Source organism: Sorex araneus, chromosome 5 (genome assembly GCF_027595985.1).
Source record: "Sorex araneus isolate mSorAra2 chromosome 5, mSorAra2.pri, whole genome shotgun sequence".
Lineage (NCBI taxonomy): Eukaryota > Metazoa > Chordata > Mammalia > Eulipotyphla > Soricidae > Sorex > Sorex araneus.
This window is the reverse complement of record NC_073306.1, coordinates 183522475-183538387: the sequence shown is the minus strand read 5'-3', so window position 1 is coordinate 183538387 and position 15913 is coordinate 183522475. Positions and strand designations below refer to the sequence as shown.

Here is a 15913-nt window from a genome sequence, read left to right as displayed (position 1 = left end):
GTCTGGGTTAAGAATACGACAGAAGATCAGAGAACAAAGGGAAGCTAACTCGCCTTGCAAGGAGTTGAACCCGTGACCCTGACCTCATTAACTCTAGAGAACAGTTAACCCATCACCACCCCGCCTGGGCAGCTGCGCCGTCAACCCTTGCCAGGAAAGCCCAGGTGGCGGCTGCAATGACACTGGAGTGCAGGAAAAGTCACTGAAAGGGGACTAAGAACTTTTCAGCCTGAGGACAATCCTGAATGGCATTGTTAATGGCATTGTTCAGGGCAGCCTGGAATCTGGCAGACGGGTCTTACCAGCTCTGCTGGCTCCGCCTGTGAACATCAGTTGTGCAGGGGTCGGGAGGGGGCTGCCCCTCTCCCCTCCCCCACAAGACCGTTTGGACAATGGGGCCCGAGCTGGGCTCTTCCCAAAACACGGATCTCAGGGATCTGAGGAAACCACAGGTTAACAAGCACATATGAGAATTTTTCAGATTATTGATTGAAGCCAATTTACCTGAGCTTTAAGTAAAAAACAAAAACAAAACAAAACAAAAACCACCGTTCTCCACTGCCCTCCCTTCATCTGGCCCCCTGGTGCCAAGCAACCCCTCCCCCAGGGGTACGAGGTGGGTGGGGCTGTTTTTCCCTTCCCCATAAAAAGCCCAGCACCTTTTTAACAATTTAGCCTTTCTTTGTCTCTGGATAATCCCTCTCAGCCACTGCGATCACCCCCTGCATTTTATTCCAATATAACCTGTCTCGAGTAGGAGGGCTACTTCCTTCTCTGATTTCAGTGTTTCCCCAAACGTATCAGGAATGCTGTTCAGTGTCTTTTCCTAAGCACTCGGTGTCTAACTAGCAGCTTCAGAGGCAAGCTTAGCAAAGTTCCCACTGAAGCCCCAATGTGTACTTAGCGAAAAATTTTATAAACAACTGGAAAATACTGTCAAGATTCCACGTTGTTTTTCTTGTTTTGTTTTGTTTTGTTTTTTGCCTCACACCCGGTGATGCTCAGGGGTTACTTCTGTCTCTGCACTCAGGAATTACTCCTGGCGGTGCTTGGGGGACCATATGGGATGCTGGGAATCGAACCAGGGCCAGCGGGTGCAAGGCAAATGCCCTACCCGCTGTGCTATTGCTCCAGCCCCCTCCACATTGTTTTTTTGCTCTTGTTTTCCCAAGCCAGGGATCAAATCCAAGGTCTTCTGTATAGAAGGCAAGTGTTCTGCTGCTACACCCTCTCCTAGGAGAACACATTTTGATTGAAAATTGTTTCTTCTATTTTGTTTCCAGCATCTGAGATTGAGTCCAGGATTCAAAGCATGTGCTCTACCACTGAGCTTCAGTCCTCTGCTTTTGTTGTTTGTTTGCTTATTTGAGATGGGAAGGGGACGGAGGTGTGCTACACCCAGCAGTGCTCAGGAATAACTCCAGGCTCTGTGCTCAGGGATCACTCTTGGCAGTGCTCAAGAGACATATATGGTGCCAGGGATTGAACTGCAGTCAGCCACATGCAAGGCAAGGGCCTAAACCCTTCTCCTAGCTCTCCATGCTTTCCATTTTTGGTGATATAAATAGAATCACCCTTTCACCCGCCAACTTACTAGAATATAAAATCTTAAGTTATTTATATGGTTTCTATTTGTTTTAAATATTTTTCATAACATTTGACCACAATATACTGACATTTCTTAAAGGTTTTTATTTCTAAAGAATTACTTTAGGCTCTATATTTATTCCTTTATTTTGTTTTATTGGGGGGAGGGTCACACCCATTGGCGCTGGGGGTGATTCCTCTTGGAGGATCATGCAGTACCCGGGATCAAACCTGGGCTCCCACATGCCCATATCTCTCTCTCAGCCCAAGGCTATTTTCTAAATTTGTGGATTAAGAATTCACAATCTCTTGGGGCTGGAGCAATAGCACAGCAGGTAGGGCGTTTGCCTTGCACGCGGCCGACCCGGGTTCAATTCCCAGCATCCCATATGGTCCCCTGAGCACCACCAGCGGTGATTCCTGAGTGCAGAGCCAGGAGTAATCCCTGTGCATCGCCAGGTGTGACCCAAAAAGAAAAAAAATAATAATTCACAGCCAGCCTCATGCCAGCGAGATCAAGAGCTCAACAGGCTCAAGCCACAGAATGGTAGGTTTGGGATGTGGCTCAAGTGGCAGCACACAAGTGGGAGTAGGAGTGTAAGGCTAAACCTCTTGGCTCCCAAGTACTACGGGTGTGGAAACAATTTCTTTTTTAATTTTTAGTTTTATTTATTTTGGTTTTGGGGGTCACACCTAGTGACACTGGGGAGCTACCCCCCAGCTTACTGCTCCGGAGGCTCCAGGAACCAACCACAAGATGCCGAGGACTGAAACCAGGACGGCAGTAGCTGTGGTCCCTCGCGCTACCTCCCTGGTAACAACAGTCTTCGACTCTTGCACTTCTTGTGTATCTGTGGAAACCAGGCCGCATGTATAAATCTAAAATACGCAAATGTGCCTACCTCAGAGCCACAGTAGGTGAACATCTCCACTATTCTGCTATCCTTATCCCTGAGGATTTTCACAGAAGGATAAAAGCAGAGGGGCTGGAGAGATAGTTCAGAGGCTAAGCACAGGCTCTGCGGGCAGGAGGTCTGGGTTCGAACCCTAGCACCGCATGACTCCTGGAGGCAGAGCCAGGAAAAAGACCAGCAGTGCTGAGTACACCCTCCTCCCAACTAAAAAGTTAGATAGACATAGCTATGTAAATGTAGATATATAGATATAGATATAGATATAAAAGTAGAGGCCAGGGAGAGAGCTCAGTAGTTCCAAGAGCTGGAGCACATGCTTTTCATGCAGAAGACCAAGGTTCAATCCCCTACACTTCATGATCCCCCAGCACCACTGTGCACCAACCAGGGAGGAACCCCAGCAAGTGTGCACCCCCTCACCCCACTTCTGGAAAAAAAAATCACAGTAAACCTCTCCCCGCCCCGATGAGGCCCCCAGTTGCCGCCCACAAACGGCTCCTGGCTCCTGAACCACCATGGTCCTAGAGGCTCATAGACCAACCTCAGAACCCAGCGGTTTCTGGCAGAATTGCATCTGGACTGAGCATCAAACTATGGCGCTGTGCCACCCCGGTGGGGAAAGGTGTTTGTTCCTTCCGCCTATTCTCCCCGGCGGCTCGGTGGCCACCACCTTTTCAGAGCCTATTGGACAGCTAGTTATGAGACTGCAGTGACGTGACTCTCGGGGCTTCACGGGATAGGGGATGGAACTGATCCTTCTCCCCACCCCGACGAGGTCCCGAGTTGCAGCCCACGAAGAGCTCCTGCCTCCTGAACTGCCATGATCCCAGAGGCACACAAACCAATCTCGGAACCCAGCGGCTTTTGGCAGAAATACCTCCAGACTTATTACTAAAATATCAGAAATCAAAAAATGCTCTTCATATCAGCAATAGAAAACAAAGTATCTAATGATGCCTTTTCGGCAGGACTGAATGTTGGGGAAACTTCCAAATAATAATGGTGGATCTTTTGTCGAAATATTGAATGTGATCAAAGCGGAAAGAGAGTAAGGTGGAAATCATCTGCCACACAGATGGGGGAGGGGTCGGATGGGGGCATACTGGGGTTCTTGGTGGTGGAGGGTGTGCACTGGTGAGGGATGGGTGTTTGACCATTGTATGACTGAGACTTAGACTGGAAAGCTTTGTAACTGTTCTCACGATGATTCAATTAAAAAAAAAATTTTTTTTTTAAAAAAGCAAATCACAGCATTAAAAAAAATCACAGTAAAAAATGTGCCAGTGTTCAAGGAGATCATGGAGGAGGTCATGGTTGAGGGTTAAGGGCGGTTTGCAGTAAATCTGCATATCGACACTGTATCTAAAATACAGAACTGAGCTTCTCCGGGGGTGAGGAGAGGGGTCTCAGGAACACTGGGGGAGAAAAGTGGGCACTCTGGTGGTGGGTGTGGTGCTGGGACAAAGTATGCATAAAACTACCATGAGCCAAATGTAATGGCTACTGCCTGATTATACAAATTACAGTGACTATTCAAGAACTGGCACTTTCCTTATGCTCAAAACAAAGACAAAAACAAGGGGCTGGAGCAATAGCACAGTGGGTAGGGCGTTTGCCTTGCATGCAGCCAACCCAGGTTCGATTCCCAGCATCCCATATGGCCCCCTGAGCACCACCAGGAGTAATTCCTGAGTGCAGAGCCAGGAGTAACCCCTGTACATTACGGTGTCTGGCCCAAAAAGGAAAACAAACAAACAAACAAAAAGACAAAAACAAAAACCAATCCATCCTGTGCCAAACAGATATCAATAAACAAAACGAACACTCACTACATGGGTACACTCCTAAGGAAAACGATCATTTCTGAGTACTAAATTAATGATGAGAATTTCTTATCCAACAATAAGTGAGTCAATATAGTCACTGTAATTTCAATAGGAAAAAAATTACTAATAAACATTTTCAAAACACACCAGGGAAGTGCTAATCTTTGTCCAGGTTATCATCACATTCTTTAAGAACTAAGATTATAAAAGTGACCCATTTTGGAAAGACTAAGCAGAACTGGAGACTTAGTGGGTTGGGCTTACTTATGGCTTTTAGCTCTGATGGGACCATATGTGGTGCTGGGGATTGAACTCCGGTCAGCTGAATACAAGGCAAGGCTGTATACTCCCTGTACTATCTCTTTCAGCCAAGCTTAACACTCTTTTTTGTTTGTTTGTGGTTATTTGGGGGTCACACCTTCATGCTGAGGATTTACTCATGGCTCTGCACTCAGGAATTACTCCTGGTGGTGCTCGGGAGAACCAAATGAAATGCCAGGGATTAAACTCAGTATCGGTGCGTGCAAGGCAAACACCCTCCCTGCTGAACTATCGCTCTGGCCCCTAAAAACTCTTAACAGTGTGTGTAGATAGTTAATCTGTTGGATTAAGATTAGTCTTTTCTTTGTTTTTTTGTTTGTTTGTTTTGGGGGCCATACACAGCAGTGCTCAGGGCTTACTACTGGCTCTGTTCAGGAATCAGTTCTGGCTGGGTTCGGAGACCACATGGGGTACGGGGATCAAACCTGGAGTGCACGCACGTTAATGCCATGGCAGGGGTCGGGGGGTCGGGTGGGGAGAATCATTCTCATTCCCATGTACGGAACCAGGTTCAGTTCGCATACAAAATAAGAGCCTTAAGCCCGGTACCTTAAAACATTCTTTTTTTCAGACAATTTTTTTTTAAATTAGAGAAAAAGGGAGGTTTGTTTGTTTGTTTGTTTGTTTGTTTTATTGAATCACTGTGAGATAAACTATTACAAAGCTATTTATGATCGGGTTTCAGTCATACAGTATTCCAACAACCCATCCCTCCAACAGTGTACATTTCCCAACACCAATGTCCCCATTTTCCCTCCCACCACCCCACAACTACTCCCCGCCCCCCCCCCCCGCCAGCTCCCCCAGCTTGACTCTGGCAGGCACTTCTCCCTCTCTCTCTTCCCCTCTCTGACAATATTTTAAAAGAGGAATGAAGTACCAGAAGTAGCCCCCTCCCCCAATTACAACATTGCCACAAATATTAGAAATACTTGCAAAATTTTAGAAATTTATTTTACCACAAAAATTAACATGGCAGTTAATGGTGGCTTTCCTGCAAGTACCTTACAAAAATAAATTACTTTTACTGCCTGGTGATTTTGAGACAAATCAATACACAATAAAGTACTCTTTGTAGCTCTTAAGTCTTCATCTTGTGCTTTAACAGAAGGCGACATCCTCCCACAATGAACTCTTTTTACACTTGCTTAGTAGTCTCGTGTCTCCTGAATTTATATTCAGCCTTTGGGTGTTCAATAAGACTGATAATTAACTGTGTATCACAGACACCTGAGGAGTTACTCCAACATATTTACATCAAAGACAAGCCAAAGTCAAAATGACTGTTCTACTCTGTACACATTCCGACTTTTCTATCTTGAAAATCTTCATCTGGATCCCTTCAAAGAACTTTCAAAAGATGTGATGCAAGGGGTAAATGTCCAATATTGCCTTCAAATTTACCTAAAAGAAGCAGCAAGCCATCTTCAGAAATGACTGTAACGGGACCCAGGAAGAACACGGGGCGGAAGAGAGCACACAGCCGTGGGTCGAACAGAACTCAGTTCAGATTCCCAAGTTTTTGTTTGTTATGGGGTCACACCCCACCGTGCTCAGATCTTTCTCCTGGCTCTGTGCTCAGGAATAACCTGTGGCAGTGCTCAGGAACCATGTGCAGCACTGGAGAACAAACCTGGGTCCGAACCAGGGATTGAAACAGGTCAGCACAGGCAAAGTCAGAACCTCAATTCCTGTACTATCTCCTGGGCTCCATCAGTCTGAATTCCTGCTTGATCTTTACGGCCTGGGGAAAGTTCATCAAACCTCTTTGAGTTCTCATCTCATTGATCAAATGGAAACACAAGGTCAGCTTACAAGGCTTCCAAGGTTGTGAGCACTACATTAGACACAATATATAAATAGGCTGCTTAGCACAGACCTCACCTATGATAAATACGAAATATGTGACTGCAATTACTAAAAGACGTCCGGGGCTGGAGAAATGGCTCAACGGGCCAAACACATGCTTTCTATACACAAGAAGTTTGATCTTCATACCACAAGGTCCCCTCAGCACCAATGGAAGCACCCCCCAAGCACAGAGCCAGCAGAAGCGCCTGGGTACCAGAGGGTGTGGCCCCCAAACAACAAAAAGAAATGTTTAAGAATCAATTTGCGGTATAATTTTAAATGCCAAGTGAAGCTGCAAGTCATCCAAAGGAAAAATATAGGGATTTAAGAATAAAATTTTCTCTTTAAGGCACTTAGCTTGACTAGCCTTTACATCCGTGTTTTTCAAACTATAAGCCTTAGCCCATGATGGGGATGGGAAATCATTTAGTGGATCTCAACCAGCATTCTGAAATAAAATTGAACAGAAATATAAGAATGAACTGCAAGGCCAGGGAGAGGGCTGGAATAACACTTTGCGAGCAAGAGTCCCAGAACCTCATCGCATGCTCCCTCTCACCACAGCAACCCCGTGCACGGGGCCAGGAGTAGCCCCAAACACTGCTGGTGTGACCCCAAAACACAGCAGTGAGCCAAAGAGATAGTAGAGGAAGTAAGAACATTGCCTTGCACGAAACTGACCCCTATTCGATACCAGACATTGAATACTGTCCCCTACCAAGCACTACCAACAGTCACTCTAAAGGAATGTGGGAGCAAATACAAACCCAAAAGATGAATGATTACACATAAAAAGTCTACTGTGGGGGCTAGAGTTATAGTACAGCGGGTAAGGTGCTTGCTTTGCACACAGCCAACCCGGGTTCAATCCCAGCATCCCATTAGGCACCACCAGGAGTGATTCCTGAGTGCAGAGCCAGGAGTAATCCCTGAGCACTGCTAGGTATACCCCCTACCAAGAAGAAGAAGAGTAAGAAAAAAATCTACCCCTTAAACTATCAGTTTCATTTGAAAAACATTTGAAGGTTTCTGTACACTGGATAACACTGTAAAGTGCATCTCTTGTTCCCCTATACATCCCTCAAAAGTTGAAAAACCACCACCTCACCTGGTGAGAACAAAAATGCTCTAACACAAAGCACTTAGTTTGTGCTCAACATTACTCTAGGCATATATACACATATCCTCATTTAAGCCTCTCCCAGATTTCTTTTTTTTTGGGGGGGGGTCCTCTGATGCACAGGGGTCACTCCTGGCTCATGCACTCAGGAATTACTCCTGGCGGTGCTCAGGGGACCATATGGGATGCTGGGAATTGAACCCAGGTCGGCTACGTGCAAGGCAAACGCCCTACCCGCTGTGCTATCGCTCCAGCCCCAAGAGACTCTCCCAGGTTTCTAAAGGCCGGTATGACAGTGTATCCCAGTTTACAGACATTGAAACGAAGAGAGATGGCGTCACTGGTGGCAATGCGCTTCAGCGGGTCCAAGTTTGGAATTCAGTCACCTGACCCTCACCACTGGCATCTTGAACCCTTTCACAAGTTCTGTGTGGTAAAACAGACCTTGTCCTTGCAAGAGTTATTCTAAAGGTAGACTCAGAGCAGGCCTCACTGAAAGCTAAGACACCCCACAGGCGTTTCTGGAAAGGCAGCTAATTCTGGACAAGGCTGTGTGACGCAGAGGTGAAGGCAGTGGCCTGGGCGCCAGCTTCTGTCCCTGGCATTGCTGCTTTGGTGGCAAGGAGTTGGCAAGTCATTTAATCTCGCTGCGTCTGGATTTCCTCACCTACAAAACGGGAGTGATACTATCTGCCCTGGGTCCCCACAGGCCATTGTGAAAAACTAAATGTACAGCCAGCCAGTGAAAAGTTCTCTTGTGCGACACAGTTACATGAGAGGGTCTCTATACCACCCACAGGACACCACCCTTCGCAGAAACACATTAAATAGGATCTAAACAGGAAGGTCAACAGGCTTTTTTTTTAAAACCTGTATTTGGAAACTTTCTGCATGGCCTCTTGACACACAGTAGGCCTTCAGTAAATGTTCATTAAAATAAAAGAAGTAAGTCAACTCCACCTGGATGCAGGTTCTCTTCTGTATTTTATTTTCTGAGAGCTCATTCTTTGTCACTATTTCATTGAGGACTGGAGAGACAGTAGAGGTTGACAAGGCACTTGCCTCAAATGTGACTGCTTCGGCCACAACCCCACTTTGATTCACATACGGTCCTCTGAGCACCACCAGAAGTGATCTCTTGAGCACAAGGCCAGTCCCTGAGGACTGTCACGTGTAGCCCCAGACCACAAACAAAAAACTGGGCCAGAGACAGAGTATAATGGGCGAGACACTTGCTTTGCATGTAGCTGACTGAGTTCAATCCTTGGCACCACCCCGAGCATCGCCAGAAGTGATCCCTGAGCACAGAGCCAGGAATAAGCCCTGATCAGAGCTGAGTGTGGCCCAACTTCCCCTGAAAAAAATGAATCAAACTATTTATTGAACACCTACCAAATAAGAATGCAAAATTTTTTTAAAAGAATGAGAAAACTGTCACTTATACTAGAGAATTTTATGTTAATACCAATAAATTTTTCGAAAATCGCATATAGGAAAACTAAAATATGGCTTTTTCTAGCAATATCATACAACTATAGTGCTTAGTGTAAGAAAGAACTATATAAAACAATCTGCTTCTATATCAATTACCTATAGATACACTATAGATGGACTGGAGCGATAGCACAGCGAGTAGGATACTTGCTTGCACGCGGCCGACCGGGGTTCGATTCCTCCGTCCCTCTCAGAGAGCGCAGCAAACTACTGAGAGTATCCCGCCCACACGGCAGAGCCTGGCAAGCTACCCATGGTGTACTCGATATGCCAAAAACAGTAACAACAAGTCTCACAATGGAGACATCACTGGTGCCCGCTCGAGCAAATCAATGAACAACGAACAACAGTGCTACAGTGCTACAGTGCACTCTAGATGCAGGTCAGTATTATCCTCTCCCAGGCTCTAAATTTTGTGCTAAATTCTTTTATTGTATGTGGGTGTGTGGCAGGGCTGGGGGAGGGAGGGGAGGAAGAGGAGGGGGTGTCCCAAGGGTGTCAGGCAGCCCGAGGGCCCTTCCAGTGATCCTATCAACCAGGTCAGCAGTTCAATGCAAGAACCAAAGATAGGGTGCTACTTGGGCCCTGGCGAGTCAGGATTACCTGGGTCCCCCAGAGGTGCTGGGCAGGAGAGTGGGGTGATAAAACCTCCAGGGCCACACCCAGGAAGGTCTCCCTCCTTAACCCCTGACTGTCTCTTAGTCCCTGGGCTAAGTTCCCTGAATTTTCAATTTAAGTTTCTCAATATCAAAAGTTAATATATCAGACTGAAAAATAAGATAACACCTTTTTCTTTTATCTTATTTAGATAACATTTTTAATAATACTGGAAAGAGTACCTAGTAGCATTATTTTTCTCTCCCTTTATATTTCTGAGCTGAATTAATCCATATTGCAACATAACATCTTATAAGATGCAACTGTTCCCCCGCCCATGTTTCTTTTGTTTAAAAAAAAAAACTGCGTTTTCTTAGAGGCAATTTTCTGTTGCCTAGATTGAACCAGGAATAAGGAATGTTTCTCTTAGAATAAGGGAGGTAACAGAGAGAATGTCCTTCCTTTGTTGACTTTTTTAATTATTCAAAAGTGAGTGCTGTCTTCCGATTCCCCCCCTCCCGACACACATAATGCCAAATAATTGTTGGTTATTTTACACATAACACCACTAGTCCAGGTGGTTTTTACGGACGAACATTGATTTAAGGAAAACTTAATGAAATGAAAATTTGCCACAGGGTATCTACTAAGAAGCTTTTACTAAAATTGCCTTATCCTTTGTATCCTAACCACTCCCTCTCCACCATCGCCGCCACACACACACACACACACACACACACACACACACACACACACACACACACACACACACACCCTACTACCACCCCAACACACTCTCCCCGCCCCCCCCGCCCCCTACACACACACCTGCACCAGATTATATTAACATTTCACAACACGAGCTCATACTTAGCGGCGGTGCTCCCCACAGCCCTCCTCCCCTTTCCATCATGGACCGAATGATTGTGTCCTTACAGCTGCGTCTTCCTCGTCCCTCCGTGCCCAGTTCGGAAAATGCCCGCGACGCTGAGCACATCTCCCATCCAGCGCGAGGGTCCGCGTTTTCCTGACCGTGCCCGGTGCATAAAAGCTCCGACACCCCACCCACCGCGTGCAGGCGATCGGCGGGTCCCGGGGTCTCGCCCCCACCGCGCTCCGCACACCAGGGCCGGTGCAAGACCAGGGGTGGGGGGGAAAGCGCGGCCAGACCCCCCGGGGGGCTGGCGCGGGGCGTTGGTGGGGGGCGGCGCAGGAGAAGCCGCTGTCCGTCCCGGCGGCGTGCAGCCCGCAGTAAACAGGGGAAACCTTTGTCTCGCCTCCGCCTCCCCGCGACGGGCTCCTCCGAGCCGGGACCCCCCGCCCCACGCCCCGCGGGTGCGCGAACGGCCCGCGGAGGTTAAACAAAGCCCCGCGGCGCGGGCGGGGGGCGCGGGCTGCCCGGACGGCGGGGCCCGGGGCGCGGCGCGGGGAGCGGCGGGGGGCCCCCGAGCTCCCACGCCCGCGCGGGTCCCGTCGGTCCCCGAGGAGCCCGCCCGCCCGCCGCCCCCCACCGCCCGGCTCGGGGCTCACCTGAGGTCCCCGCGGGCGCCCCGGCTGCCCCGCGCACCCGCCTCCGCAGCGGCCCCAGCCGCGGCCTCCGATGCGCCGCCCGCCGCCGCCGCCGCCGCGCGGCACTGCGCCCCGGCCCGCGCCGCCCGGTCACATGCTCGGACCCGCGCCGCCGCCCCCCGCCGCCGGGGACGGCCCCCGGGTGGCGGCGCGCGCCGTTACCTGCGTGGGCGCTGCTGCGTGGGCCGGGGGCGCGGGGCCCGCCCGTGTCCGCCGCGGAGGGGCCCGAGCCGGCGTCTGGTCCCTGCACGAGCCACCCGGGCTCCGGAGCGTCGCGCCGCTGCGCCCCAGCACCCGAGGCCCCGGGAGCCCCGGACGTCAAATAAATTTCAAGTTGTTTGCGCGGGGCGGGGGCAGGGGAGGGGAGGACGGGGTGCTAAGGCACCGGCCTCGCGCGAGGCCAGCCTGGCTTCTGTCCCAGCCACCTCCTAGGGTCCCCCGGAGCCCCGCCAGGAGTGACCCCCAAGAACCTCCCAAACAAAAACAAACACACGAAAAGTTGCCATACGGAAGCAGAAAGACTCGGAATTGCTTTGCTGAGGTGGCCATTCATCAGAGCAGAGTGACATTGACATTCGGGGCTTTGTTGTCCCCAGCTATAAATTAACTCGTGATCGATGCTTAATGGAAAATTGTTATCTTTTCCCTTTGTGGCCTCAGGGAAACACGGAGCCGAATACTCTATCCCTTTTGTTCCGTGTCCATGCAAAAGATGGTAATAATAATAATAATAATAATAATAATAATAATAATAATAATAAGGAAGAAGAAGGAGGAGGAGGAGGAGGAGGAGAGTAACAATAATAAATTAGTGTAATTAATCAGGACTTTTTTTTTTTTTTTTTTTTTGCTTTTTGGGTCACACCCAGCAATGCTCAGGGGTTACTCCTGGCTTTGCACTCAGGAATTACTCCTGGCAGTGCTTGGGGGACCATATGGGATGCCGGGGATCGAACCCGGGTCGGCCGCGTGCAAGGCAAACGCCCTACCCGCTGTGCTATCGCTCCGGCCCCTAATCAGGACTTTTGAAGCAAAAAAATCTCAGAGGCCAAAGTTGAAAAGTGCTCGGTACTGAATCTGATACCCTGATGTGGGAAACAGGTCTGGGTTCCTGCAGGTGTAATGATTTGGAAGGAACAACCCAGATACTAGGAATGCCCCAGGCATGTTACCATATCCAAGTGGATTTTCAGAGCTAAGCGGTTTTAATGAACCAGCAGGAAGCATGATTGTGCATTGTGTTTAGTGGTCACATAAACCAAACTCTGTCTGCTTTTTTCTAAATAAGAATAAGAGTTTTATAAAGAGTTAAACAAACATCTTCTTGATTTTTTCCGAAAACAACCTAAGCTTCCAGAGCCAAAAATTCACAGGTCAAATTATCGACATAGCCCAAGCCCTATGTAGAATATACATTCTTTTTCTTGATACAATTGTGTAACAGCATGAAAACACACTTTGTAAAAATTAAAATATACATTAATCACGAGTGGGTCTACTGTCTTTTAATGTTGGCAAGGAAAGGCACCCTAATGAATGCACTCTTAAAGTAACTGAAAAAATTTTGGCAAATTTCTGCTCATATTAAAGGATTATAGCTGAGTATCCCATTTGCTCAAGGGGCTGAGTGTACGCTTTGCAACCTGGAAGATGAGGTTTGATCCCCCAAGTCACATGTACTTTAAGCAGAATCACTGAGCATTGCCCCCCACCCTCTGTCACTGTCACTGTCATCCCATTGCTCATCGATTTGTTCGAGCGGGCACCAGTAACGTCTCTCATTGAGAGACATATTGTTACTGTTTTTGGCATATCCAAAACGCACGAGTAGCTTGCCAGGCTCTGGCGTGCAGGCTCCATACTCTCGGTAGCTTGCCAGGCTCTCCGAGAGGGGCAGAGAAATCGAACACGGGTCAGCCGCGTGAAAGGCGAAAGCCCAACCGCTATGCTATCGCTCCAGCCACCCTCATTTAAAAAAGAAAAAAAAGAGAGAGGGGAAAATGGACAGGCCAGAGAGATAGTAGAGGAGTTAAGGCACTAGACTTGCATGAAGTCCCTGGCACCACACGGCCCTCTAGCACCACCAGGAGTGATCCCTGAACACAGCCAGGAGTAAGTCCTGAGCACCATCGGTGTGGCAGAAAAACAATACAGGGATTAAAAAAAAAAAAAGACACCTGGCCATTTCACTGCTGTCTTGGGGTGGGAGGAAAGGATATACGAAATAAAATGGTATATTTAGACCAGTCATTCTCCATCATGGATGCTTTGGTCTTCTAGGAGACACTTGGCAACGTTTGATGACACTCTGGATTGTCACAACTGGTTGGCAGGTGCCACTACTGGCATCTAGTGGGTAAAGACCAGAGATGCTGCTAAAACATCACATCGTGCAGGGGGTGATGAAGTGTGTCCCACTCAGGAACAAGAGGGACGCAAGCTTGGACTGAGAATTTCGGGGTCTCTTGCCACACCTGCTCGCCACCTCTTTCCCTTGGCGCCACCCCACGTGGCTTCAAGAGCAGGCGAGAAATGCAATAGTGCATCTTTCCCAGGGGACACAGACTGATAAACTGAGAGGGACAATATCACTCATGCAAAGAAAAGTCATGTTGAAAATATAAGCACACACATATGCACACACACTACCACAAAAGGTACCAAGAGCAGACAACGGGCTGAGCACAGGCTTTGCACACAGGAGGCCAGGGGCTCCCTGAAAGCCCCACCTAGAGCAAGTCCCGAGCACAAAGCTCGGAGTAGCCCCTAAGCACTTCCAGGTATGGGCCCCAAACAAAGCAGATATAGAAAAAGTTGAAATAATATAAATATTGGGGTATGGAAGGCTCATTACTGTCCGTTGCAATTACTTCAGAACCCTCCATGTCTGCTCTACAACCTTGGCCTTGAAAATGAACAAACTGAATGTGATCAACCCAGTTTCCATCCCAGGCATCCCATAAGGTCCCCTGAGCACTGGCAGGAGTGATTCCTGAGTGTAGAGCCAGAAGTAACCCCAGATCATCGCCAAGTATGGCCTAAAAAATAAACAAAAATTTCATTCAGCCATTCTATGCCCATTAGTTGGTAAATTAAGACCATTAATATTTAGAGTAATTATGGGGGCTGGAGTGATAGCACAGCGGGTAGGGCATTTGCCTTGCATGTGGCTGACCTGGGTTCGATTCCTCCGCCCCTCTCGGACAGCCTGGCAAGCTGCCGAGAGTATCCCGCCCACATGGCAGAGCCTGGCAAGCTAGCCATGGCGTATTCGATATGTCAAAACAGTAACAACAAGTCTCACAATGGAGATGTTACTGGTGCCCGCTTGAGCAAAATCGATGAGCAACAAGGATGACAGTGATACAGTGACTGAAATATAATCATTAATTGCCATTTTATTATTTTTACCAATTTTATTATCATTTCTGTTTTTTGACTCATTGTGGCTCTTTTGCATTTCTCATATTGTCTTGTCGTGCAATTTAATAAATATTATTAATACCCACTGAGCGATAGCACAGCGGGTAGGGCGTTTGCCTTGCACACGGTCGACCCGGGTTATATTCCCAGCATCCCATATGGTCCCGCAAGCACCGCCAGGAGTAATTCCTGAGTGCAAAGCTAGGAGTAACCCCTGAGAATCGCTGCATGTGACCCAAAAAGAAAAAAAGAGAGAGAGAGAGCAAACTGAGGGCCAGGGCGATAGTACAGTGAGTAGGGGACTTGCCTTTCGTGGGGCGCACCTGCGTTTGATTCCTGGCACCCCATATTGTCCTGAGCTGGCCAGGTGTGATCCCTAAATGCAGAGCCAGGAGTATGACCTGAACACCACTGGGTATGGCCCAAAAACGAGAGAGAGAGAGAGAGAGAGAGAGAGAGAGAGAGAGAGAGAGAGAGAGAGAGAGAGAGAACATGCTTCATAGACATATGTAAGACCCTGGATTTGATCCTGGCATGTGATCATGCACGCACGCGCACACACACACACACACACGTATGTTTTTGTTTCTTTGCTTTCAGGCAATACTCGGCAGTGCTCAGGGGCTACTCTTGGCTCTGCATACAGGAATTATTCCTGGCCTGCTTGGGGTCTATATGAGGTGCTGAGTTCCAAACCTCGGTTGGCTACATGCAAGACATGCACCCTACCCTCCGTACTATCTCTCCTGTCCCAGAAAACAAAAATTTAGCATCATTTTTCTTGCAGTTTTGGCTTGAGGGCCACACCCAGAGGTGCTCAAAGCTTACTGAGCTTACTCCTGGCTCTATGCTCAGGGATCACTCCTGGTGGGGGCCAGATGTGATGCTGGGGATTGTATGTGGGTGGTCTGCATGCAAGGTTAACTTTACCCCCTAGATTATCTGCGCAGCCTCTTACCAGCATTTGGAGAGTTTCTATTGGGCATGAGCTCACCTTCTGACATTCTAAGGGATGGGGTGTTGTGAATTTTAGGGTTCAAAAGTGAGTCAGGTGGGCATATTGAAGTGGCTCAGCAGGCAGGCAGTGACTCGGGATGGAAGTGTGAACACCTACGGTAACGACAGAGCTGGCTTCCCATCTCCGGTAGAGTACTTCACTTTACCTTTCCTCAAATCTGTAAACTGGGCCAGCTATTGTATTTCACATATAT

The 15913-nt window shown here is 48.3% G+C and overlaps 1 protein-coding gene across 5 annotated transcripts in view; it reads right to left on the bottom strand.

The window, feature by feature from the left end:
* The window catches only part of CRACD (capping protein inhibiting regulator of actin dynamics), a 230367-nt gene extending 218773 nt beyond the window's left edge, over window positions 1-11594 (bottom strand). For 2 of the 5 annotated variants that reach the window (XM_055137662.1, XM_055137667.1), the window contains exon 1: window positions 11241-11361. The gene's annotated coding sequence lies outside the window, so the exon portion shown is untranslated. Of the gene's footprint in view, window positions 1-10646; window positions 11043-11240; window positions 11362-11441 lie in introns of those variants that run through there. The other 3 variants (XM_055137664.1, XM_055137665.1, XM_055137663.1) reach the window with 3 other exon arrangements.
* Window positions 11595-15913: the final 4319 nt, after the last annotated feature.